Here is a 26,176-nt window from a genome sequence, read left to right on the forward strand (position 1 = left end):
AAAATGATATTTGTAAAATCACATTAATGACATTTTGTTAAGGCATTTTTAGAGAATTGTCACTTTATCCACAGACAGAAAATTGCTTTACCCGTGCTCACAATAGCAAACAGCAATCTGTAAAGTACAATTAATTTTACAGAACTCAAAAAATCAAAGTTAAGCACACAATTTAGTCATTTCATTACAGATTGGAATTATAAACACGACTGATGTAAAATTTTCTTAATTATTATCACTTAACATAATATTTGCTTCTGCAATAGAGGATAGTATTCCCTATAAAACACAGAAGTGCAGGCATATTTCCAGTGGAAGAGTCTAAATAATCTAGCAGGCTTTGTACATTAGGCATATTGTGAATTGAGTGTGTTGAATCTAAATCTAACACGGACTTGAAAAACCCTGACAATCACCAAGGAAGATTTACTGTACTGAGCTGTTTACAAGATGCTTTTGATAGTGACATATAGAGCAACATGTGTTGCGTAAATAACATCTATCCCTTTTTTAACAATATTTCCCTTTAGAACTAGTTAGAAAATATTTCTTACTCCCAGATGACCTACATTATATATTGTTTATTAGCATACTTCTAGCATTATTCCTGATATGTGACCTTGCTGAAAAACAAAGAAACATAAACTTAATGGCTAGTCTTTTCTCTTGTTAGCACAGTAAAACATACAATATGTCGAAAACTGTCTCAAAAAATGATGACTGATGAATATGTTGGTGGAATATACTAGGGTTTTTTTTTTCTCCTGGTCTAATAATAAAGAATAAAATCACCCGACAAGCCAAAATAATAAAATACCAGCACTTACTCCTACCTTCAAATGATCTGACAAATTTGAAGATCTACGGTGTATTAAGTGTTCTTTTATCACTAAATGAAAATGTTTTTGTCACTATTGATAATTCAAATACAAATTTTACTTAGAACAGTGTCTAAAATATTACTTTCTACCCTTAATTAATAAAGCCATAATCTTATCTGTAAGCTCCTATATATCAGACTAGATGAAATAAGAATTTAATGTGATCAAAAATAGCATACCGTGAAAATGTATGTAGTTTAACTATCTCACCACACCACATATCTTGCATTTCCCAAATGCAAAGTAATGGCATGCAAATTGGGATGTGTTAAGGTTTTCTTTTTTAAAAATAGGTGTAAAATTCAATTTTATGCCCAAGTTTTCTGAAAAAGTAATTTTACATGACATTTTTAAATTTTAAGGCATTCCTCACTACAATTAGAGATGCTTAGCAAAATGTTTGAGAGACCCAACCATACACCATTTTTTAAGTATAAAGTAATTATAACTTCTGCACAGTGCTGGCTTTGGGGATTTCATTCCCTTGCAGGTCAATTCATTTCCATCTCTCTGTGGTTGAGTTTAAGTAGTAATTCTTCCTAATTCTAGACCCAAATCTGCTTTGCTGCTACTCTGGCCCATTGGACCCAATTCTAGGCTCTGAAGTCAAAGGCACAGGTTGAGCCCCTGTCAGTAGTCCCTTTGCGGTCAGAAAATAAGGATACCATGTATGAAACATGGTATCATTCTTCTAAGACAACATTTTAATAAGTAGAACCCCAAGTTAAGCACATCGTTCTAGGGTGTCTGGACCCTAGCAGAAAATAAGACTGTCAGCTCCCTTAGGACAATTACCTCCATTTAGATAGAAGACAACAAGAAAAGTCAAGTGAGATCATTTCTTTTAAAAGCAGATAAAAGTAGAAACAGAACTTCCATTGTTTGGGCCCCAGATTGGCCTTTATCAACGCTTAAGTTGTCAATTTACTTGAAATGCTAATTTAGTACAATTCTTAAAAGAGACTTTTTTCATTAGCCTTTTTTAATGTGCTACTTGGGAGTGGGGTTGTCATTTCCTGATTGTTCTCTTTTGTTTTCTGATACTGATAGATGTAATTATCAAGGATACAACTTTTTCCCAGCACCTCATTATTTTTGATTGATTTTGAGAACAATTTGAATGTGCCTTTTTGACATTCTTGTTTTCAGTTATACTCTGGTTAAGGTACTCAGAGACTTTCAGAAAAGAGCATCTCATATTAAAAAAAAATGATTAGATCTTTAATAATGTATACTTTAAAAAAACATTATTCTGATTAACTCCACCCCCCTCCATTCAATCTATATTCCATTAAGACTGAGGCTTCACATTTAGACTTACCAAATTAAAAAAAAAAATTACACTTTGTAGTTGTAATTGCTTTGATTTTTTTAAAACAAAACACTGAGTACAAAAAAAGAAAAAATCAATCAGTCCACAGTAATCTTCAAAAACAGAGAAGAAGAAAAAACAAACCTCAGTTGCCACCATGGGAAGTGACTATTATATGAATCTTTTTTCTGAAATTTGGTAACTAAAGGCAGAAGGCACCTTGTTTTTGTTAGGGGAAAGTATAGTGCATGTCTATTTGATGGGGTGGTGGGAGAAATTTTTATTGAAGACTGAGCATAAATGACAAAATTAGATATAAACCATTATTTAATGTCAAATAAAATGGTCCAGCATACTCATTAAAAGATGCACAAACTTAAAAGAAAGGATAAAGAGACTGAGATACTCAATTTTCATTCTTTGGTAACTGCAAAGAGAAGTGGATTTCTTTACAGTGGATTTATCTGTTGGTAATTGTTGCAACCAGACAATTTCATTTATTATTTTTAACAATGGCACAACCTACACGTTGTCTCTCTCAATGTGATGTAATATGAGGAACACGACATGACAATATAGTATCCTTACCTAAAATGTATATCTGAAATTGTATTCCAGATCATACTTTTATACTCAACAGTCCAGTCTTCAGGAAATGAAGGGATACAGAAATTTGCATTACTATGAGAAAAAAGTTACACAAATCCGCAATATTCCTCAGTGCAAATTAAGAATATTCTTGAGCTATTATCTTCAAAAAGTCAATGTTATAGAGGGCGAAAATAGTGGTGAGATTGTTTTCAGATGAAAGAGACTAAAAGGATTTAACTTTTAGTTATGTAGTATATGTCCAATGCAATTGTGGATCTGATAGAGCTATAAAAAGATTTTCAAGGAAATTGAGAAAATCTCAGTATCAGCTGGTAACTACATGATACTAAGGAATTAATATTAACTTTCCAAGATAGGATAACAGTACTGTTATTACTTGAGTAATCATCCTCTTTCTTAGGAGAAGCACACTGAATATTTAGGAATAAAATGGGATGAAGTTTGTAGTTTACTATCAAAAGATCCAGAAAAAATACATGGAGTCATCTATAGGTAGAGTCAAAATGGCTAAATGTTAACAATTATTAAATTAAATCTGGGTGCATACTTGAATATTGTCATAATAAAAATTAAGAATAAATGGATAAATCATGAGATATAGTTTCTTAAAACAATAAATCTGACTTGATTAACTCCATCCCTTCTGTTCATTTTTATACTCCAATTATGCCCCAAAATAATTTTAGCCAAGTTGTTGTAATTATCTTCGTGAATAACTTCATATTTTTTGTGGGGCTGGTTTGTTTACAAGCTAAATGTATAAACTCTTGAGAGGTAAAGAACCCTAGCTCACATCAATTTCTACAGTAAATGATTTTGTACAACTGTATGATGTTTTAAGTCTCTAAAGAACTCACATGCAACAAAATTTACTTGCAACAAAACTGTTAGAGTAGATAAAGGAGGGATTATTTTCTTCATTTATAGATTAAGTGGCTTGTTCCAAGTCATGCAGGTTGTGAATACCAAAGCCAAAGCTTGTCTTTAACCATACATCCCACCCACTGGGTTTTAACTATTTATACCCTCATACTTCTCAGGTAAATTTACTATGGCATTTCAGGTGCATTTTGAAAGGCAGCTCTCCTTAGAATAGTGTGGCATGTTGGTCCTTATGACGCCAGGGATGGTATGGGCATAGCTAGTGACAGTGAAGGAGTGGTTTCTACTTAAATTCACCTTAGATTCCTGGTCCCAGACATGTGACCAAGACCCATAGGGCAGAACTGGCTCCCCAAAGTTCTCTAGTCTCTTGCAACATTTTCTCTTTGCTCTCAGTGCCTAGCAGTTTTATTTCCAAGTTTTTCAATGTATATGTACTTGCCCGGTTCAGTAGTGGAAGAACAATTTCAGTCTAAGAGCTCATGTATGTCTCCAGTTCTGAAAATTCTCAGTCATCATTTCTTCAGTTTTACAAATCTCTCATTCTCTCCATTCACTGTACTGAAACTCCTATTAGACATAGATTGTAGCCTTTCAAACTACCCTCAATGTTTCTTAGTAATATAGTGCATTTTAATGCATATTTTAAAAATCAATTTGTCCTCTATATTCTGGTCTTGGTGATTTTCTGTTTTCTTACAAACCATTGGTTCTCTCTTCATTGGTGTTCAGTTTAGAATTTATCCCATCTCCCAAAGCATTTATTTCAATGACTATTTTTCATTTCAAACATTTCTAATTTTAAATACAAGCTCTCGTTTTATTTTTTACTCTAACGTGCTCCATGATTTTTCACTCATTTTAGTGGAAATCACACCTTCATTTATATTCCTGAGTTTCCTAATATTTATTTCAAAGGCTATTTCAAGATTGTTCCACGAGTTGACTTTGTCTGGAGAAGAATTCTGGTCTCAGAGCAGTTGGGTTTTACTTGTTTTTGTTGTTATTGCTTTACTAGCATTACGTTCATTCACATATTTTGGAATCCTGGTTTGAAGACCACTTGGAAGATATTTTTTAGTGGAAGATATTTTTCTATGCCCTCCCTTTCTAGTAGTTTTGACTTTGCTTCTATCCCACCCTAGGCCCCTATCCCTGCCAGTGTTCCAAATTTGCTCTGGGTTTCTCAGGGGCATTTTCTGTGTATTTGCTCTCCTGCAGGGATATAGGGGACTTTATAAATTGAATCACAGAATTGGCATATGACTAATTCATTTTGAATTACAAAACTGTATTTTTTTCTTCCTATCCCTATAAGCCTCCAGTTGAAAAGTCCTAGTACCAAGTACTAATCAACAAGAGAGTTATTTTTATAGTCTCTTGTCTTTGATCAATGAAGTTACTCTCCAGGCCCTGTCTTAAGTAGAGGTTGGTCACCTGGGGATTAAACCCTAGTTGTTACTTGTCAGTCCTGGAATAGAGTCCTGACCTGTGGCTTCATCCCTGATAATTACTGGTTTTTAAATTTGGTTTCTGGATCTCAAATTTGGAGAACTGTTTTGAATTTGCTAGGTCCATCCAGTTTTCTATCTTTATATTTTGTCTATCACTGCTGTATGTTTGCAGCACACCCAGCAGTTTTAGTGGGAAAGCAACCTTAAGGAACCTCTTTCTGCAATTAGTTATTACTTAGTGGCTTCATCATTTCTCTGTGTGACAATCATTTAATGGTCCTGAGTGTTAAGGGTCTTCCCTGTAAATTAAAAATAATAAAATTTACAACTTAAAGTTGATGTGAGAAGTGAGAACTATATAAAAGTGCTTAGCATCATGCCTACCATGTAGCATGCCCACATTAAATAGTAAATACCTCTATTATTCTATTGGCAGATTATTATGGGGATAGAATGGAATACCATATGAAATGTCTGGCACAACAAAGATGCTTGTTAAAGGCTAGTTCTTACCCTTTTACATGGACTTTGAAACTATACTAAAATTACTTTAAACTAGAATCCACTTATTTAGATTTTATAACACTTAATGAGGGATAAACATTTATTTAAAAAGTTTTAAAAAATAATGGCATAAGTAATATCACAAGTGGGAAATAGGTTGGGAAGAAAAAGAAGATAGAGTGTGTAAAAAGATTTCTTAGCTTAGCTAGGATAAAAAGCTGTTTTAAGGACAATGGCAGTATACGCTCCCATTCCAGGAATGAATATATTATTTACAAATGAGACATATATTTAAGATCAGTAGCACCTTAGCAATAATTTGTTGGCAAGGAATGAGTATTGTACATGAGTGAAAATGTATAGCTTTCCACAAATACTTAATTCAGTACTTCAGACGTTTTACTAATATTAGTTTGGTCATTTTCCAGGTAATTCTGAATTTGTGTGAAAATAAGTCACTGAACAGAAAGGGGAAAATGGATGAAATAAAATGAGAGCTACTAATAACTAAAAGCTTGTGAAAGAACTCATTGAAAAATGTTACTATTGATTTTCTATGGCATAGTTCTTGTGGTGATTAAAAGGAAGACACTTTTGTCTTCCAGATGTGTTCAATGTCCTGACATTAAAGACTATATAGCACTTTACACAGTTTTTGGCACGTGCCAAAAGCTGAATAACCAAGAGATATTAAATGTAACCCCTAAACTCAAAGACTTAAAATAAAATGGAGGAAAGAACATACACAAACATTAAACTGTTATAAATATGTTGTATAAATAACATGGCAAAGCAATTCAAGATCATGTACCAGTGTATATCAAAGAGAAGACAGTTAAAATACCAAATAGGGACAGATTAACATCATCTAGAAGAGTCAGGAAATACTCCCTGGGAGTGAAAAGATCTGAGGTCTAAATTGGGAATAATTACTTTGAGTTCAAAATGAAATTACAAAGGGCCTAATACATGACAAGCAAGGTCTCACAGGCTGCTGGGGTATTTGGTGGAATAAGAAGGCAATTTGAAACATAACACTGTTAAGAAAATTGCTCTGGTCAACTGAGCAGACAGAAAAAAATAGGAAACACAAATCTAGTAAGAAAGAACTGGATTTTTTTTTTTTGTTTTGAATGACTAAGTTCCAATTATTTCTTTTAATTTTAGACAAATACTACACAGGTCCATAGGGTACCAGAGAAGAAAGAAAAATATTTAAGCATATTGATTTTTTTCAAATAAAATTCAAAACTCCATGAAGATGTAAATTTAAGCTGATAAGTTTGAAGTCAAAGGGTAAAAAAAGGCAAACCATTTTTTATTTTTGTGCTCCCTGTGGATAATAGACAAATTGTATTAAATTATTTTATTTTCAAAGGTATCATCAATATTCAAAAACCAGGATTGAGTCTGCAAGAAAATCTTACTCATATCTATTAAGAAACAAAAGTCAGTGTCAAAGATGTAGTAATTTCTATGAGTTAAAGCAAATATAACTTGTGGAAAGAATTTACTTTTAAAGTTCATAAAGAATCTTTATTTTTTTTACATTTAAAATTATCTTCTAAGAAATTTCCCTCAAAATTTGCCTTTCTATGTACTTGAACTTAATGCCTAATATTAAAAACTGAATTTGAATCCAAGTTTTCTGTGGAAAGAGATCCTTTATGAGGTCTACTTATTCATCTCCACACCTCTGATCTCTTCTGATTCATATTTTGAAGTTTCTTCCAAGGAACCTAGCCTATGTCCTTTACAACATAGGCCACTGAGGTATTCCAAGTAAGATATCTTTATCTATATGATCTCATTGAGTGTTAAGGGTTCAGTTGCTGTTTCATTCTATGCCACGGCAAATCTTCCTGAATTAAATTTCCTACAGAGTTGTCAATAAACTGGGACATCTAAATTTTGTGTACTGACTGTCCAATGGACAATCCAATGAGGTATCTCACATTCATTATCTTCATTCTAAGACTTGTCTATTTCATTTTTAAATTTTTTATTATTATTTTATTATTAAATTTTATAAATTTATTTAATTTATAAATAAATTTTATAAATAAAATTTATTAAATTTTATTTATTTTTTACATCATTTTTCATTTTCACACAATGTATACATTTTCATCTTGGTTATAGCTCCTCATACAATTCCCACCCCGCCCCCTTTGGTTTCATCTTACTCCCCCCCACCACAGTATGTCTCTGGTTTATAGTTGCTTGTGGATTTTGATTTTTACTTTATTATAATTAGTCTTTTTCCTGTTCTCTTATTTAGGTTTTCTAAATTCCTGCTATGAGTGAGACCATCCGTTTTTGTTTTTTTTTTCTTTTTATTTCTAGCTTATTTCGCTGAGCATGACCCCTTCCAGCTCAATTCAGGTTGCTGCAAATTGCATGATTTTATCTTTATTGATTGCTGAGTAATATTTCATTGTGTATATGTACATCTTCTTGAAATGGCCAAAAGGCATATGAAAAAATGTTCAGCATCACTTATAATCAGGGAAATGCAAATCAAAACTACAATGAGGTACAATCTTACACCAGTGAGAATGGCACATATTAAAAAAACTAGCAACAACAAATGTTGGCGAGGATATGGAGAAACGGGAACTCTCTTGCACTGCTGGTGGGAGTGCAAACTGGTCCAACCACTATGGAGAGCTGTGTGGAGATCCTCACCCTGCTAGAGATGGAGCTTCCATATGATCCAGCAATTCCACTCCTAGGTATTTCCCCAAAGGACACAGAAACATTAATTCAAAAGGACACCTGCACCCCTATGTTTATAGCAGCACTATTTACAATAGCTAAGCTAGGGCTTGTTTATTTCTGCCTGCAAACCTCTTTTTCACCTTACACAGCACCAGAATTCATTGAATTGGAAGAGACTGAAAAACACAAACTATATTGATGCTACAATAAAGGTTTAAAAAATCACCAGAGCATGAACTAATTCTTTTTGAGTTAGGACAGAGAATTTGCTTCTATTACTCACAGCTGTATTATTTTGTTAGTTCCTAGTTTGAGGGGATTTGTGACTCATAGAGGTTCCTATTAACTTCCTATACTGACTGTTTCACATCATTCAAGAAAGCAAAGGACTGGGAGTGGGGGAATAGGAGTTTAAATAATGTCTTTTATAAATTCAAAAATTTTGGAAGAAAATAAATATTTTGCTATGGCCTCAAATTAGGGCCTATCTTGCACATCAATTATTCCAACCATACACTGACTGTTTTCACTTTAGAAATTCCAAATTTACCCTCTGTCTCACTATTGTCAAAATGAGGGGCTGTGGTTGGTAGATATTGGGGATATGTAGCTGCGGCGATGAAGGACAAGGGACACTGGGCATGCTGCAATGCCATTAAATTGAATCAGGTGCCTGGGCAGATCCAATCCTGAAGGTTGGTGATTCAGTTAACAATCCCACCGTAAACCAAAAGAAATTGTGGGGGAGAGAAAAATTTTAGAATCCATTAAGAAATATTTTCTCGGGCCTCCCCAGTGGTGCAGCAGGTTGAGCGCAGCCCTTTTAAGCTGTCCACAGCCTCTGCAGCACCGGTTCGATTCCTGGCCGGCCAGGGAGATACCCACATGGCGTGGCAGACCTCTCCTGTCTCAACCAGTGCTCCCCTCAGCAGTGCTTTGGGTCATCTGCCTGTTCTACTCCTTGCTCTGTCTCTGGTGAATTCTCTCACCCTCCCGTGCCTCTGGCCTATACCCCAGTTCTTGAAAATGAAATGAAAATAAATCTTTAAAAAAATTTTCTCATATATATAAAATATTTTCTCATATATATATATGTGTGTATATTTACATATATATATGTGTATATAAGTATATATATATTTATATATCTAAAACCCTAAAAGCAAGTTGAGAATGTTGATAGCTTTATTTTCTCTTTATGAGCACTGGTACCATTTACTAGAGATTTATTATAAATATCAAAAGGATACCACAGAGAGCAATTTTATCTAATAATTCATAAAAGTATCTTTTTGATTTTCTTAGAGCTCACTACATCTTGTATCAGAATTATTTCAATAAAAGTGATTTTATTTCCCAAATGACTATAAGCTCTCAAATTTCAAGGAGAGGACTCTCTGTCATACCTATCTTATATCCATTGTGGTACATAGTTATTTACACATGATAAATAAACGTGAATGATTCATGTCTGTTCATTGTGAAGTAAAATCTTTTGTTCCTCCCACTTTGTTTTCTACTTCTGTGGAGCACAACTATCTTCCTTTGTTTATATCATAGAATCTATCCTTCCAGCCATTCTCTGTCAAAGGAATAGTTCATATCCTGGCAGTTTCATGTCTTATCTTCAGAACGTACTTCTCTTATTTTGGGCACTCAATTGCATGAAGCTAAACTACCTTGTCTGTATCATTCCTACCTCCATTGAGATATCTTACCGCATGTCCTTACTCCTAGCCATTCTTGATTTTGCTTCTCTCTTTCTCCCTATTTTCATTTTGGGTTTTGTCTTGTCTTATCCATCCCTTCCACCTGAGCTGCTTTTACTGAGGCGTGTCAGACCACCCTTCTCTTCGCTTCCAAATTGTTTCTAAAACCCCACCTGCTCCATAAAGCTTGTTAGCAATTACACCCACACAAAGCTGTGGGTGTTTATTATTCTTGTTTGTACTCTCCTACACTAAGTTTTTTAGGCTAAAGGTGTGTTTTCTTTATTTTTCCTATTATAAAACATGCTGTGCAGTGACAATGTACTTAACTGCACCAGTGGTAGGGTGCTTGGAAGCCCTTGATTTAACTTAAATTATTCGAATTTTTAAAATTCTTTCCCCATTCATCACCCAAAAATATGTTTAAAAATAAAAGAACAAAATTCACCCATATTTTTTATGTTCAAAGGTACTAGTACAAACTTTATAGAGTATCACAGAGTTCTAGAATTGAAAGGGACAAATAAATTCACCTATTTCAATGTCCTAATCATAGTCAATAAGTGAGCTTCAGGGAGATGAAGCTTCCTGGCCCATGAGTCACCAAAAGTGACTGACACAGCAAGCCTGGAACTCTGATCCACCACGAATGCGCCCACATTTATATGGTTAGGTGCACATTTACAAAAGGGAATTGCCAACTATGGACACATTAGTCCTCTGTTGTTGAAACTTCTAGATGAGAAGCACTAGCCTTTATTTATTTTTTTTTAAACATTTATTTATTTATTTATAAAAGCACTGGGTACAGTCAGAAGCGCGGGAGGGTGAGAGAATTCACCAGAGCCAGAGCGGGGAGCAGAACAGTCAGAAGGACTGAAGTACACTGCTGAGGGGTGCAGTGAGCGGCAGGAGAGGTCTGCGCGCCATGTGGGACCCTCACCCGGTGGTCGGGGATCGAACCGGTGCTGTCGGGGATCGAACCGGTGCTGTCGAGGATCGAACCGGTGCTGCCAGAGGCTGCGGGCAACTTCGCAACCCAGTGCTCAACCGCTGCACCACCGGGGAGGACGGAGAAGCACTAGTCTTAAAACAGTAGTAGGCCACACAATCTATCACTTCTGAAACACCACCTCCCGTTATTAATTCTAATACTAAATAATACTTTTAGCATTACATTTACTGAATTATATTGAAGTGTCTATTCACATTATATCCTAAGGTCTCCTGTCATTTAAGGAACAATGTCATTTCTTCCTTCAGTTCCAAGGCCCAGAATATTGCCTGAGAGGGAGCACTTGTGAAGAAATGTTGAAGAAATGAGTTGATTTGGACTGTTTATAAGTATACCTAACAATCAGTGTTTTCCAAGAAATTTATTGGAGGGAACCAGGTGCTGGCACCTAATACCTAGTCTCTGTATCATATAGCCAGGTAATTTCTTCTAATTCCCTTTATGTTATCCCAGAAAACGTCAAACAAAAATGTGAAAAACCTCTGCATAATCTTTATTGATAATATTTTATAAAGCTATATATTTTTCACATACAATTGCTGAAGAAGATAACCTAAGAAGATATAGGACCCTTTCAAACCAGACTTCTACTCCTTGAGTACAGAATACGAGGGGGAAAGTACTAAGAATAAGATAATGTCAAATCCAACATTTTTTATAAAATCTGGGCAAAGCAAGCACTGTAACTCTATTAGATGTTTTTTCAAAGTCCAGATGACAGATCTATTATTTTGTTGGAAGGCATTTCGGAATTTCACTGTTGAAAATCCTTATTAGACATTTGAGAGTATTCCTACTTCTAATTCAGACAACTCCTCAGATCTTTATGTGACTATGGTTCGCTATTTGAGAGTACATTGGCTTTTTAAAGTTTTAAGTCTCTATAGAGATATATGAAACAATATCTTTCTGGTTGACTTTGAGTGCCCAGTGTGTGTGCACAATGTCTAACATGGGTTTGAAACTTATAGCTGTTGAATGAATGAACTAGGTACAAAGTAATCTACATAGAACAACATGACTGTTTTGGAACAATTTAAATTTGGTATCTCAAAATATGTTAATCCAAACCCAATTACACTGCTATAAGAACTTATCTTCCATAATACCATTTCAATTTTCCAGTCCTAGCTGTTAGCGATATTAAGCAGAGAAGGCTTTTTGCCAGTTTTTAAACCATCTTCTTTGTTCATTTAGTCCTACCTCCAACCCCTTCCCTTCTTTCCTTTCTTCTGTTCCTCTTCTTACTTAAAAAAAAAATCTTTATTAAACTGGCAGTCACTATTCAAAACTCAATTCTATATTTCTAGGCATTTCTTTATCAAAAGTTTTTTATTATGGTTGATTTTTGCTTCCCTGCTATAAGCCAAACATATAAATTTAAAATTCCCAAGATAACTCATAGAATTATCTTAAGATAAACATGTTAACATCAGACTTTGTCATGTTAGGCTTATGATGCCAGTCTGATTTCCAAGTTATCTCGTGTCTTTGCTTTGAAATATCTTCGAATCATTTACTTATTAGTAAATTTGAAACTGTAATTACTATTTAAAAAATAAATCAGAAGTTATGCATCTAAATTACAAATCCTGTTCCAGAAAACCAAGCAAAAATTCCACTTTTTTACCTTCATAATATAAATATATTTGATCCATAAAGAACATTGTCAATGGGTTTAGGTAAACAAAAAACAGACCTCAAAAATTAACTGACTTTTCAAACTACACACTAGTTTCTTAAGTTTAGGAGAAAAAAGTCTTATTTGATATTCACCTACTGTCCTTCATTTATAATTTCTAAATTTTCTTTAATATTATTTTCCCAAGATATTTTTTGCTCCCTAGTCATTATGATGTATTTCAATCCAATAATACTGTTCAGCATCTTTCTATTCCTTATTCGTTTTCCATCTATACACTCCTCTATTTACATATTTTTCTACCTCTTATATTCATTGTTGCTTGACACTATCTCTGACCTTTAAGCAAATAAAGAAATATTTTATATTTCTGGCATTTATATTCTCTTTGTCCCTTGGTTTTCATTGTTTCTACTAGATTAACATTTAATTATGCTTTTCTCTTCCATCAACTCTGTGGAAGAATAATGACTTATTTAGATGCATTTTGGCCATAACATCCATAGTCCTAGCACTAGATGAATTTAGACTATAATAAATTAATTGAAAAACAGCATGTATACAAATTATATGAATGTGTACAAATATAGAAGGATATATGTAGACTTATATATTGGTATTACATAATTATTGTACCATATACAACATTGTAGAGGGTGTCATGTTTTCCAAGGACTTTCACTTATACATATGTCACTTGTTATGCACAATAACCCTACAAAGCCAGCACAATAAAAATTATGACCATTTTAGCAATGGAGAAACTGAAGTTTAGGGAAAACTAGCTAAGATCACAGATGGTCTTGTCAATTGTTATAAAACTTTTATTTATTTATTTAGCTAAGTACCATTTTTCTTCTACTATGTGATGCTGCATGTGCTTTAACTCACCCCGATGCCCATAGTGGCAATCTCTGTGTAATGATACATTTTCAGACTTAGTCGAAGACTTACTTATGTCATGCGATGTTCAATTCAACAAAATATTTTTTTGCCTTGAAATTGGAATTTTTACAGGATTTCACCTACTACTCAACCTTTTTCTGATGTGAATTCCATAGTACATTGCATACTTATAAGGAGTCTTATGTTCTACTGGTATGGTTCTAAGAAATTGTATTACTAATACTCTGAGAAATATTTCCCTTTTGTTTCTTCTCCACCTCTTTTAATCACCAGGTTTCAATTATTTACAAATGTTTACTAAGAACCTATGATGTGTAAGGAACTCTTTGGAGAAATATGAAGACTACTTTCTATTTCTTATTTTCTACTTCATTTTAAAATAGCAGATGTATTAATTTTCTGCTCTGGATAAGCCTTACATTCTCAGGTTTGTAAAGAGGATGGGCATTGCCCAAGTGTAGTTATTTGAATATACATCTTTCTCCTCAGTATAGCCCCTTGAGGGTTTATATTTTGCTAAGAAAAAAGTGATATGTAACAATATATACGAAACAAAATAGAATGGAATATGCAGCATAATAAAAGTACTTCTAGAAGTGCCAAAGTAGTTCAGGGGCGACAGTAAATAATAATAACAGGGCAGGAGTTAGCTTTGCAGATACTTGTGTGAAAAGCAAACTGAAAAGAATTGCTAAAATAAAAGTCCTGAGGCAGGAGCACACCTGGCCTGCTTAAGAACAAGCAAGGGGCCAGGATGGCTGGAGCAAAGGGTGCTGGGTGAGGGATGGGGGCAGGGCATTTGCTTGTATTCATGTCTTGAGAATCCTTCTGGCTCTTCCTGGAAGTATAAACATGTGTCCCACACACTCATGCGTCAGAGATCCTGGGAGCAGGAGCAGATGTGAGCGCATTCACCTTGTCTGGTATCAACCTCCACCCCAAGAACCTGAACTCTCAGTCAGTATTTGATTAGAATCTTATATCTAACCTGAACCTGAGTATCTCTGGGCCTCCTACTTTGTTTCTGCATCATTCTCAACCAGCACAAAAAAAATGCAAAAAAATAAAGTAAAAATTAATGTTACAGGCTAACATTTCCCAAAGTGTAAGACATGTACCACCTTCACTGTGATGTGTGTGCATTGCACTTGCAAATTACACAGTGGAAAACGTCTCTCTGAGATACTAACATTGACCTTAATACCCCTATAAGACGGCAAGTGTACTTATAACAGTGAAAAACCAGGTTTCAGGCTCACATTTCTTTGCAATTTTCAAAACTTTTTTTTTGTATTAATTGTATTAGTTTTATATCTGTTGTCTTTTCATGACGAGATATTGATTGTATACTTATGGTTTTGATCATTTTTGCTTTTTACATTAAATATTAAATTCTCATGGAGTATTTATAGCATAAGTAATATATAAGGAGCGACTATTAAACAAGAACCTTTGTGCCCAATTCAGCTTTCTATATGGTCTTCTCAGGCAATCCATTATTCTCTGTCTAAAATTACATTTCCCATGTTACTAATATGTATTTCCATATATTTACTGATCACATTTCCTGTTTGTGACATGCCTGTTCATGTCAATTTCCCATTTCCTTATTTGGTGATTTATGTTTCCTTAATGATTTATAGCTGTTTCTTAATATTTTTAGGAAATGAATACTTTTTTCAGCTACATCTGTTATAGAAATGTTATATAGCTTTTATTTTTGTTCCCTTGCTTGATGGTAATTTTTGGTAAACAAAGGGAATTTTGGTAAAATGCTATAATTTTTAATGCCTATAGCTTATCAATCACTTTTGATTTAAACACTCTAGGTCATATTTGAAAAATTGTTCCCTAACTGAATGTCGCAAAAATATTTTCTACATTTTTTTCTGAAAGATTTATTTATCTTTATTTTACACATGTTTTATACATGTGAGTAGAAATTCAATTTCATATTTATTTTTTCCATATGGATAACGATTGGATTACTCACTACATTTTCTGGCAGATATGGAGAGATAGATCTATGTTATTTTTTTATATCATTTATATATGGTACTGTTTTGGGTGGGTTTCCAGCTTGATGTTTATATGCAAAAGCTATTTTGTTTTGTGAACTAGTAACACATCATTCCAGTTACTATAGATTCATTATAAATTGACTAGACACTAGGACAAATAATCTCCTGCTTGTTCTTTTTCTTTTCCTTCAAGATTATCTTTATTGGGGCCTCCCTGGTGGCACAGGGGTTAGAAACAGCATTATCAAGCTATAGCCAGCCACTGCGGCACTTGATCCCCAGCAGTCCAGGGAGCTGACCCACATGGCACAGCAGACCTCTCCTGTCTAGCCCACTGCTCCCCTCAGCAGTGCATTTTAGTAGACCTGCCTGTTCTGCTTCCCAACTCTGTCTATGGGGAATCCTCTCACCTCCCCCACAACTCTGGCTACACCCCAGTTCTGTATGCATAAAGAAATAAACCCTTTAAAAAAATAAGATTATCGGGCTTCCCCTGGTGGCGCAGCTGTTGAGCGCTGGGTTGCCAAGCTGCCCCTAGCCTCTGCGGCGCCGGTTCGATCCCCGGCTGCTCCCCGGCCACCGGAGGAGGGTCCCACATGGCACACAGATCTCTCCTGGTGCCCGCTGCTCCCCTCAGCAGTGTACTTTGGTCCTTCTGCCTACTCTTCTCCCCGCTCTGGCTCTGGTGAATTCTCTCACCCTCCCGCGCTTCTGACTGTACCCAGTGCTTGTATAAATAAATAAATAAATAAATAAATCTTTTAAAAAAAAACAAGATTATCGTTGCTATTTATCCCTGATCATTCAGTCTTCAATAAACATTTTTTTATTATAGTAACACTGAATTATGTTTCAGGGGTTCAACTCTGAAAACTGACTAGTGTATATATTATGTTAAGGTCACAACAAAGAAGCCATATATGTCCTTCTGTTAACTAATCTGCTAATCAAATACAAGAAATTTAAAAATACATTTTAAAATCCCTTGAAATTTTCATAATAGCTATGACTCTATAGATAAAGCCAGAGATAACTAACAACTTTACAATGTTGATTATTTCCATCCCTGAACAAGTTCTAGGAAGTCATTTATTTGGATCTTCTTTAACATCTTCCAATAATATTTTGCTTTCTCCATAAGTGTTTTACACATTTATAAAATTTATTTTTCAGTACTTAATTTTTGGTGCCTATTATAAATGGGATTTTTTTTACAATCTTTTTTTTTTAAGATTTATTTATTTATACAATTACTGGGGTATAGGCCAGAGGCACCGGAGGGTGAGATAATTCACCAGAGACAGAGCAGGTTGCAGAACAGACAGACCGACTGAAGACACTGCCAAAGGGAGCAGTGGTCGAGGCAGGAGAGGTCTGCCTTGCCATGTGGGTTGCTCCCTGGCCAGCGGGAAATTGAACCCGCGCTTCAGAGGCTGCAGACAGCTTTATAGCATGGTGCTCAACCTGCTGCACCACTGGTAAGGCCCTAAATGGATTATTTTTAAACTTATATTTTCTAACAATTTTGCTGGTGAATAGAAATGCAATAGACATATACAAGTTGATTTGGTGCCCAACAACACTGTAACATTTCAGTTACTATAATAATTTGTCTTTAGATTCTTTGAGTATTGTTTTATATAGAGACATGAACTCCATATAACACTTTGCTTCATTTCAATTTTAATGTCATTTATTTTTCATACTTAAATTTATTTTTATTTTGTCTTATATGGTGGGTTAGATCACCCAGCAGACCTTTTTTAGGGTTTTTATTATAAAACAATTGCATTAAAATTTCCCCACTTACTCTGATGTTTGCTGAAGATATTTAAATTGTCTTTATTAGGGTAAGGATTCTTTCTTAATCATGAAATTATGTTGAATTTATTTTTCCTGCAAGTCTTGAGATAAAGATGCATTTTAAACTTTTACTGTGGTAAATTTAATTAATTGATTTCCTAAGATTGAATCTGCCTTGCATTCTTGTGACAAAACCATTTTATTAAAAGCTATAAAATCTTTTTGACCACACTTCAATTTGTTAATATTTTGTTTAAATATTTTTATATGTAAAATCAGGAATAAAATTGCTCTAAATTTTTCTTTTACTATCTTTATCTGGTTTTGATAATCAGGATTATACTGAATTCATTAAATGAATTGAAGTGCTCCTTCTTTTTATGTTTTTCTGGCAAAGCATTGGAATTATGTGTATGTTTTGGTATTTTGCTTGTGGGAAGGCTTCAACAATTTATTAAATTTTTTAATGTGTATGGAATCATTCTACTTTTCTCTTTTTTTCTTCAGCCAGTTTTGGTAACATACTATTCTAAGACTGATTCCACATGATCAAAATGATCCAGCTATTAATATAAACTTATTCATAATATTCTCTAACTTTTTTTTAACCTTATGTATTTTAGTCTGTGTAGCTTGGTATTTGTTTATAAAATTCTAATTGAAAAATTACATTTTCAATTAAATTACTGTCATAGTTTTAACTTTATGGCTTTATAAAGTTTGCTTTATAAAGACACACACACACAGACACACACACACACATACACATGCACACACCGGTGAAGAAACTACTACATAATCAAGATATGGGGCATTCTAGCACCCAGAGGATAACTTTTGCACTTCTCAGTTGACATTATCTCAGAGGTTACTATTCTGAGTCTAATCATCACAATTAGTTTTGCCTATTTTTAACTTGATATGAATGGAGTCAGGTAGTAATATGTCTTGTGTTTCATTTTTTCAACTTTATGTATTTGAGTTATCCTGGTTGCTGTAAAGCAGTAGTTTGTTCTTCTTTATTGCTGGGTAGTACTTCATTGTATGAATGGAGTGAATTCATACCATTATATGAATGTTTCTATTTATTCTATTTTACCAAACATTTTGATTGGTCCCAGCTTCAAGTTTATATGCAAAAGCTACTATTAATAGTCTTGTTTATAACTTGTAAACACAGGCACTCATTTCTCCTGAATACAGAGTTCGGAGTAGAATTAGTGGATCACAAAATAGGCTCACATTTACCTTTAGTATATACTACCCAATAGTTTTTCATAATATACAAAATTATACTTCTACTACTAAGGTAAGAGAGTTCTTGTTGCTCTTCTTTCTTTCACACACAAAAGAATGCTTGCATTCATTTTTATTTCAGTCATTCTGTTTTGTGTTGCATTCTCCTACAATAAATTTAACTTCCAAACATACTAAATTATGACACCTTTTTGTTATTAACATTGATTTTAGTTTGATTAATCTCACCAAAAATCTGTACATTGCTTTTTTGTTTTTTAAAAAACTACTTTATCCATTTTTGACCTCCTTGTTATTTGCTTTCCTTTTCATCAATTTTTGTAATCAGTTGTAAGTATTGTTAATTTCTATTTTTATACCCTCTTTGGTACACATGTGATTTTAATTTAATTTTAAAATGCATGTCATTTAAAATTATATTTTTAAATTTATGATGCATTTGCATTATAGTCAGAGAATGTGATTTGTGTGATCCTAAACTTATAAATTTGCTGAGATTTGCTTTATAATGGAAAGAGAGTGAGTAGAGACTAGTTTACAATGTCAAGACTTGGCCTGGAGGGAGGAAGCAGAAGGAAATAGAAGAGAAAACACAGCACCTACAGAGTAAGTGCCCCAAAGGATAAAGGCATTGGGAAGACAGAAACAAAGTTTGAAATAAGGAAAAAGATGGGAAACTGATGAAAACTATAGGAAAAAATTACGATTTGATTAAAGGGTAGCAGAATATTCAACTGGTAATGTCAAAAGCATAGCTGAAAATCTAAGACTGGGACTGAACAGAGAATTTGAAAATTGAAATTTGATATTTTAGTTATTTGTGTGAGATAATAATTAGGTAATAGGAAATATGAGGGTGAGGGGAAAGAAAGATTAAGAATCAAACCTTTAGAAAATGCACATTTTATGGAAACCAGCTATTTAGGCTTTTCTTAAGCTCTTCGCAAGATTCTCACAGTGAGGCTGTTAATTTTCTAGGACTACATAGTACATTGAATAGAAAACTGCATCTATATTATGTGGTAAGGTGAACAATACCATAATGGATCTAGAATGTAGTTTTATATTTTTGCTCATTACTCAAAGTCATCTTGAATGTGTATACACACACACACATATAGACACATATATATATACACATACACACACACACATTTATACACTAATCTCTACCTCAACACAATTTTAGCCAAAATGTGAAATGTTCCTCCTGGATAGAATTCTACCACAACATAGGATGATCCCAAACTCTTTTGGCATAGTACTCTAAGGACATTATAAGCAATTCAAGATTCACAGTTGTATTAAAAAAAATCTATTTTGAATATCATATGTTCTAAAAAGACACTGTAACCATATGGAAAGCATCAGTAAAAAATCCAGAGCTAGAAGTAAGAAAGGAAGAAAATCTAAAAACAGTAATGGCAGCAATTTCAATGTCTAGGTCAATGATCAATAGTATGTAAGCATGGGACTAGGGACAAAGAGTGAGTATGAGGCAGCTACTTCCTGTTCCACACCCTGATATTTATGCCAGGGGTCATTAATTCCCTATTCTAGTACATTGTAGTTGCCAAACAAATATTGAACACAACAACAATAAATCTGAAAGCAGATTGAGCTTGGCAAAGCAACTCAGTCTATTTCAAGAATATTTTGAATCTTACAGATTTATTTGGTCATACAAATTTCTACTTAATTTAAAAATGTTTATTTAAAGGGAGCTCAACTCACTTTGTTCTTTTAACTTTGCAAAACTTAGTATTAAAAATTTGAAATATAAAAACATTAAAGTTTCTTTTTTAAACCTTTATGGAAATTTTTATTATACAATACAGAACTCTGGAACTTGAGTTGGTTTTGATTGTCACTGTGTACATTTCCATTTTCAGTACAAGAACCATGATAAATAATGTTGATGTTAAGATGCTTTACTTTCATATTGAAGATGGTTTTCAAACTATTAGAAACTGGAACCTTTTACTTTACTTGAATATTTTTTGATCAAACCTAATTTGAAAGCATCTAAGTACTTTTGGGTAGCCTGACCTATATCCTTATGTATTATTTACCAGATATACCTTCAAATATTATTTTGAAGTACTTACACTGTGTTCATTTATTCAACTAATATTTACCTAGCCCTTCTATAAGCTGTTGGGTGTTCACAGGTAAGAAAGAGGATGGAGGAAATAAATAAACAAATAAATTATGACAATTTTAAAAGATCTGTTTCAGAAAGATTTTTCTGGCAATCTATCTCAATAGATGGATTTGAAAGTGATAACACTAAAGATATAAGGAATAATTAGGAGGCTACTATAGTAATTTTAGTGAAAGATCATCAGAAATTGAACTTAAAATTTGGTGAGGAAATGGGGCCTCCCCGGTGGCGCAGCGGTTGAGCACTGGGCTGCGAAGCTGCTGCAGAATCTGCAGTGCCGGTTCGATCCCCGCCACCGGCGAGGGTCCCACATGGCGTGCAGACCTCTCCTGCCACGCTCGCTGCACCCCTCAGCAGTGCACTTCGCCAGTCTGTCTGTTCTGCTCCCTGCTCTGGCTCTGGGATTCTCTCACCCTTCTGAGCTTCTGACTGTGCCCTGTGCTTGTATAAATAAATAAATAAATCTTTAAAAAAAATTGGTGAGGAAATGGAAAGGAAGGTAGGTGAGAGAGAGAGAGAGAAAGAGAGAGAGAGAGAGATCATGGATATCATGATGGCTTCATGACCAGCTGAATTGATGTGGAGAAAAAGAAGAGACTAAGAAGATCAATTAATCCAAAGTGAAAGAGAAAATAAAAGAGAAAAAGCAAGTTGGGAGAAAAGATGATGAGTACAATTTTGGACCCACCAAGTCCAAAGCTCATGGGAACATATGAGTGTGCATCTCTGGCACAGAGTGGTGAGTGTGCATCTCTGGCACAGAGTGGTGTGCATGAGTTTGAAGCTCACTAGAAAGGCTGGAGTTTTTAAATTCAGCTTCACTGAGTTGTAATTCACATTACAAATTTACTAATTTACATCTGATGAGTATTGATAAATGTATACCATCATGTAACCAATATCATAATCATGGTAAAGAATATTTCAATTAGCCCCAAAAGTTCTCTCCTATCTTTTGGAGTCACCACTTGAGGACTTATCAGTAAAGATGGCAGTTAAAGTCAGGGGAGTAGATGCGATGATGGGGTGGAGCATGTTGAGTAAGAGCAGCAATGGGGATGCTAACTTATGGGGTGTAAACAGAAAAAGGGTAGGGCTGTGGAACAAAGAGAAATGAAGGGAATCAGGCGAGAAAAGAGTAAACAGGATTTAGTGACAGCATTAAGTAAAAGTTCTCCTTTTATAAAGTTCATTACATTGGTCAATTGGATGAACACAGAACTTAGGAGAAGTCAGTTGCAGTAAAGTGGTAAAGCAGAAAGTGCCTTGCAATGGGTGAAGGAAATGAATGGCAAGAGAAAATAAGACAGCAATATTGAGAGGATTTTATGGAAAGGATGAGGATGAGACTGCAGCTAGAGGAAAGTACCAGTGGAAATATGAAAAGAGAATCTTGAACATGGAGTTAGAAACCTTAATTCTCCAGGCTTCTTGCCTACCGCTCATTAGGTTTGTGATCTTAAACAGATCTCAATTAATCGGGTCTGTTACATTGTCTGTAAAATAAAGGAGCTTAGTCAGTTGATCTCCATTGCCCCTTCTAGTTGTGATTTGTGGCACTGTATGTACATCTAGCAGCATGGAGATAATTGGCAAGCCTTGCAAGGACAATTTCAATGGACTGGTGGGAATGTTGTGAATTGAAAATGTAAATAAATCATCTCTGGGAGGAAGCTGATCATCAAGGGTCCTGGACACTGGAAACAGAAGGACCCAGGCTTCCAAAATCATCTTGAGACAATATTTTGAGGTCCAGATGGTGCAGCACCTGACTAGATAGCCAAGCCAGTGTCAACGAACTCCAGAAGAAGAACTAACATTTATTCAACACATAGTAAATGTCAGGGCTCTGCAAGGTGCATAATGTGTAGAAAAAGTTAGATGGCCAGTGTTCTTCCTGGTTTACATTATCTCTACCATTTATGGAATCATTGTAGGTTATGCACAAATTCATATCATATTCAATCTTTGAGGAGCAAAAGGAAATGAATAGGTTGACCTAAGTATTTTATTCAACACAAAGTCTAAATAGCAAATTTAGATTAATAATCACAAGGTTTTTGCATAAAGAAAGCATTTTCACAGATTGAGAAAGCAATGCACAGAAAAATTGGGATTCAAATTCATATTTAGGGGCCTCCCAGGTGGCACAAGGGGTTAGGACACAGCACTATGAAACTATTCACAGCCACTGAGGCACAAGTTTGATCCTCCGCCAGGGAGATACCCACATGGCACAGCAGATCTCTCCTGTCTCGCCCACTGCTCCCTTCAGCAGTGTATTTTGGTAGATCTTCCTGTTCTGCTCCCTACTCTGTCTCTGGTAGATCCTCTTACCCCCCACACCTCTGTCCTATATCCCAGCTCTGGTATGCATAAATAAATATATCTTTTAAAAAAACCCAATAAATTCATATTTAGTCTTCAATTTCAAATTTCTGCACTACAAAATAATCACTTACTATCATGATACTTTAGGTATCACAAGTCTTCATCATCTATTCCTTGGTTTGTATGGGTTTATATTGCCCTTATCTGTTCCTGGGTTATATGTAAGTCTTTTTTAAATAGGTAAGTTAGTCTTGAACAAATAACATGCTTTCAGTTTTGAAAGTATATTCATTCCACAGTCTACCTATAACCTAATCATGGTCCAGAACAATTAATCTTGTTTTTGACAGTATGTATGTACTAATTACTATTATCTCTCACAGTCTCTTCTCTTCTAAAGTCTCAGTGTTCAACAAAAGGAAGAGATGAAAATACCACCTACATTGCTAAGACCTTCAATTACTACCTAAGACACATAAGGAAATAGATATACATGTCATATTTCTTTTTGTGATAAAATTTATTCCCACAAAGGCATACCTGTCTTTAGCAAAGACTTACATAATAACTTCTCTTCTATCTACACTGCTGAAAAATTTACACAATATTTATATTGACATGCCACAGAAGTTTAGCTTGGTTAAAAAGAATGTGAACAAGTTATTATTTATTGTGTCTTCTTTCTTGTTGACTCATTATTGTTAGTCTCTTTTTATAAAACTCTACATATATTTAGATAATTATCTATATCAGGTCCAAGTAATATGGTCTATGTACATTTTTAATTAGAGCATATCAGGTAAGAAGCAGGTACATAATTTTATGACTTAAATAGTGTAACAAAAAAATGCTAAATCAGTGATCTTTTGAGGCATGATTGAATCTTAATATCTAGTCAATTAAAGGCACTGCTCCAAGTTCTTATTAATCAGGTTTAATAAAGAGGTACCCTTCTAGATAGTCATTTTTAACCCTTAGTAGCTAGATGCTGGGAAAAAAAAAACTATTGTAAGAATTAAAAAGTATTGTAACATCACTTCATATGGTAATCTATGTAAGAAAAAGATGTAATTAAACTTTACAATTACCATTAAGAGTTTGGGCATAATTAAAGAGTTGGCCATCCCTTGGGATAAATTCTCCTAAACAACTCTAACCCAATTAACCTGTGAATTTTATATGTATGTTCTTCATTTTGAAAATATTTCACCTCACAGTGGTATCATAACATATGGCAATTTAAAAAATAAACCATAAACACATAAGAAGAAACCAGCACATATCTTTCCATTAATAATCTATTAAAAAACACAAGTTTGGTTTTGCCTGATTTTAAATCAAAACATACTACCAACAATCATACACACAGTCATTTTAAGTAAACTTTACACACTATTTAAGATAAACATGAATATGCAAACTCCTCTCTCTTTCTACATACATATATGCATACATACATATGTTAAGCAAGGCAAAATTTAAAATAAGCGAGAAGAGTAATTTTCTGTATGATTTAACTCTCATTCAAAGCATTTTAAAAATAAGACATTTGGGGGACAATTGGAGAAATCTGAATATGGCTTTTGACTTGATGATATTACAGATTTACTTATTCTTCAGCTGGTTCAGTTAACCGCCTTAGCTAATGATATGGCTAAGTAGGAAAATGCTCCTGTTCTTAGGGGGTATCATGACATCTACGACTTCCTTTCATGTGGCTCAGGTTGCAAAGAAACAGAGAGAAAATGTGACAAAATGTTTGTATCTGCTAAATCTGTGTAGTGGTACACACACACCCTTTGTGTTATTCCTTTAACTTTTTTTTTCATAGGTTTAAGTATTTTTGAAATTAAAAAAAAAAACTGGAAAAATAATTCATTTCATATGATTATAATTACCAATACATAATCCAAACGAAAATATTTTATACAACACATGAGCCATGAGCCATTATCAAAACTATGTTCTTCCAGCTGTCCTATTCAGTTTGCAAGGATTTCATTTAATGAGAGAAAGGTGCAGATTTACTTGGGGAGCAAAAAAAGGAAAAGCAGCTTCAAAGTTTGGGAGTCTGCCTGTCATACAGATGCCACATTTCAGGAGAATGGGATCTGGGTTCCTTTTTCAGCTCTTCCCTACCAGGGACTGATGGCTATCTGCAGGGGGATGCAGGGGGGCTTCCTAGAGGGTATGAGTGCAGAGACAAGATAAGGAAAATGCGATGACCCCAAACTGAAGGGAGATGTATCTCCCTGGGGTTTTCACTTGGATGGATCTCCAGATATGGGCAGATAGGTAGGTAGGAAACACTATTAGAAACCAGGTGATAAAGCATAACAAAATTTTAATAAAATGAATCATCTCTGCTCAGCTCCAAGGAATGAAGACTTATAAAACTATCTCATTTTTGAAAGAACTCATTTCTTGTACTCCTTGTGGCAAGGAAAACATAAAACTTCTACTAAGGAGGAAAAAAAAAAACAACACTGTAATTTTGATAACCAAAGCCAGAGTGGGAAGACTCAGGGACAGTGCCTGTAAAAAAGATGTTGGGCATGTGGTGCTTAATAAACAAGGGCTTTTAAAAAATCCTGTTGCGAGAAAATCTTTTCCTCACTACCCAGAAGACAAAGGAAAACAGTGAGTGTTGACAACATGATATTAAAATGCTACCCCAACCCAATTTGTTATCCATAAATATATATATTCATTTTAATTTACTCTAAGCCAGCATGTTGGCTCATAGTATCTTACTTTTATGTCATTATCTCTCTGCCATACACACAAGTCATAGCTGGGGATTTCAACTTGCGGTGGAGCTATGCAGAGATTCCAGATCTCAGTGGTGTTGGCATAAGCACTGGTCTCTTCAGTCATAGAGAAGACAATATCCTAGGGAGACTGGAATTAGTCCTATTTTGCACCATTCAAGCCAAAATGCTGCTTATCAAGAAGCAAGTAA

The 26,176-nt window shown here is 34.4% G+C and overlaps 1 protein-coding gene across 1 annotated transcript in view; it reads right to left on the minus strand.

The window, feature by feature from the left end:
* Positions 1 to 26,176, minus strand: part of ZNF521 (zinc finger protein 521) — a gene marked incomplete at its 3' end in the record, with an annotated part of 256,138 nt that overhangs the window by 110,317 nt on the left and 119,645 nt on the right. The window lies entirely within an intron of this gene.

This window comes from Talpa europaea, assembly GCF_964194135.1.
Source record: "Talpa europaea genome assembly, chromosome: 13".
NCBI lineage: Eukaryota > Metazoa > Chordata > Mammalia > Eulipotyphla > Talpidae > Talpa > Talpa europaea.